At 41.0% G+C, this 2,500-nt stretch overlaps 1 protein-coding gene and 1 long non-coding RNA gene across 3 annotated transcripts in view; one reads left to right on the top strand and one right to left on the bottom strand.

The window, feature by feature from the left end:
* LOC119598591 (pancreatic triacylglycerol lipase-like) overlaps window positions 1-2,500 on the top strand; it is a 37,598-nt gene that overhangs the window by 4,192 nt on the left and 30,906 nt on the right. The gene's annotated exons all lie outside the window — the stretch shown is intronic.
* LOC119598592 overlaps window positions 189-2,500 on the bottom strand; it is a 19,311-nt gene continuing 16,999 nt past the window's right edge. The window contains exons 2-4 of the long non-coding RNA XR_005230979.1: window positions 1,445-1,566; window positions 986-1,230; window positions 189-828 (exon numbers count right to left, since the gene is read on the bottom strand). This is a non-coding gene — a long non-coding RNA (uncharacterized LOC119598592). The remainder of the gene's footprint in view (window positions 829-985; window positions 1,231-1,444; window positions 1,567-2,500) is intronic.

Below are 2,500 nucleotides of genomic sequence, written 5' to 3'. Positions count from 1 at the left end.
TGTACAGTTACACAGAAAACTATCGTTAGACAACAGTGCTAAACATTTTGAAACAAACAACGATACTTTTTGAAAATAATTGTTAATGCTTGGAAACTGTTGGTACCCCAGATTTTCTCCCTGCTTTTGGCTATGTGTGGCATATCACCAATTGAAAGGCTATAAATTCGCAGGTAATTTATTATATGCTATAATACGTTGTCACTAATCAATTAGCTTTCTTATACATATTTTTAATGTTGAGTTAATCGTTAATCGTTAATCTCTTGGCATTGCCAGACAATGGAGATAACAGATGCAACTCACACGCATTATTGCAATCATATTACTTAATGATTATTGATAAATTCCAATATAATTAAAATAAGGAAAAAAATACTGGTAATATATTCGTTTAATATTTTGCTTTCCACCCCCTGCTGCCAAACCACAGTTAAGGCGCCGAGGCATAGACGCCACTAACTCGCCTGTTAAGGCATGGCCTTCCTCACATCATAGGCAGTCCCATGTTTGCAAGGCATTATTTACGAATGCCACACGATTGCGAGTATGGTCTTGCAGCAGCAGCAGCATGATGTCAAGGTGTTCACGAAACCAATCCTTGACAACACTGCTGGTATGGATGGGGTTGTTGTCCTGAATAAGATAGAATAGGTCTGTAAACACTATAGCCATAGCTGTTGGTAGGAAAACCTCCTCAAGGATTTCAACATATCTTCCGCCAGTAAATCGGCCAGGCCCGTCATCCGTCCATTCCGCGACAGCACTCACATGCCTCCACCCAAACAACCTGCAGTGCTTCGCCACTCCTGCTCGCAGTCACATTCTCTGGTTAAAATGTTAAATGATAACACTATTAGATACACAAATATACATATATAAACATGTTTTAGTATTCAATTCTACCGAAACAAACAAATTTCTTCAATATATCGAGTGAAGGGAAGTTGAAAATAGGAAGGGAGGGGATGGTGTCGTTACCTACTTGGCGTTCTGTCAACGCCGCACATATCTCGCAGTGTTGGTGCCTTCGGGAAAAAGGTTTTCTCGTCGCAGATTGCTTTCTCCCAGAATGCCTGTGGCTTGTCTGCATACTGCAAGGCATATTCCATCCTCCTCTCCATATTCTAGGTCATCACCTCGGGCTTCTTTGTCAGTGCGCGAGCGTGTAGACGCAACACTCGGTGTCTTGCACGAATCTCTATCCATGTTATCATGGATTTCACATGCCTTGAAAAATGGGTTTGCCTCAGCCATAGCTGTAATTCGGGGTTGCAACCCCGAATTCCTATATATATATGGCAACAAGGTTAGAACTTCTGATTTTGTGCTGCAAAGCTAATAATTAGAATTAATTGCTGTTTTCAGGTCTAATATAGAGTAATATGATTATGTTTAGTAACTGCTAATCAGCAAAATAAGGGCCTGACCACATTATGCCTACCTGGTCTCCTTCAGTTGTGCATTTGGGATGGCCAGCCCAAAGGTTGTCTGTGGCACCTGGAAGCCTAGCCACCGTCGGCATCGAAATTCCCATTCGTTGTGTGATATCTGCTTTTGTTTAACCTTAAATGTGAAGGAAACAATGCTACCACGTGTTTCTTTTGATATATCCATCGTGAAAAAGATCATCATGTCACTGTGAATCCATATGAACTGCTAAGCGAACATTTGATTCATTATGAATCAGAACGAGACTGATTTAAACCAAAAAGATACCAACCCTTCCGAAACATAAGGTTCTGTCTGTTAATGAATTTTTCGACACCTTTCCTAACAATAGTTTTCTGTGTAGCTGTACATGGATTATTCCTGGTGATAGAGCCAGAAGCCAAATCGACTGTTATGATTAGTTCAAAAACTCCCGAAGATATCTGGGCGCAGACGAAAATTCAGACCACAACCCAGTATTAATAATATTTAGTTAAAAAAGTCAAAGAAAGCGAAGATTGACAAACAAATGAGATTAATTCAGTCGATCAAGATCAACTTGCCGCAGCCTATCCGATGGAATAACTAAATTGTTCACCATCAAGCGAAGTGTCTGACAGTGTTGTGTGATGTCACCTGAGCTCTTCAATTTCTACTCTCAAGTTATCCTGAGGAAGACTGAAGATTGCCAGTAAAAACTCCAGTGGAGGTCTGGTCCTGAAAAGTATGGAACCACCTCTTAGCCACCGATGTTCCCTCGTCCACTTCGACCATCTATGAGATGAACAGACATAAGGGTAGACAGGACTCCTTAGCCTTGGCTGGTAATCCTTCTAGAGACAGTGTCTCAATAAAAGCACTGTCAGGGAAGGGAACGGGAAATCACGCTGACTGATCTTTTCCTTGTATTTATGGCAGACGACATCTCTGGAAATGGCCCTCAGTCCCGTGAAAATGATGGACATGTTAAGTGAATTAACAGAGAACAGAGGGTCATGGAGAAAATGGATGCCAAAAAGGACCTGTCGTAGGACAGAACACTAGAAGAAGAATGAATATATATATATAT

The sequence above is a fragment of the Penaeus monodon genome, chromosome 41, assembly GCF_015228065.2.
Source record: "Penaeus monodon isolate SGIC_2016 chromosome 41, NSTDA_Pmon_1, whole genome shotgun sequence".
NCBI lineage: Eukaryota > Metazoa > Arthropoda > Malacostraca > Decapoda > Penaeidae > Penaeus > Penaeus monodon.
This window is presented reverse-complemented; position numbering and strand designations above follow the sequence as displayed.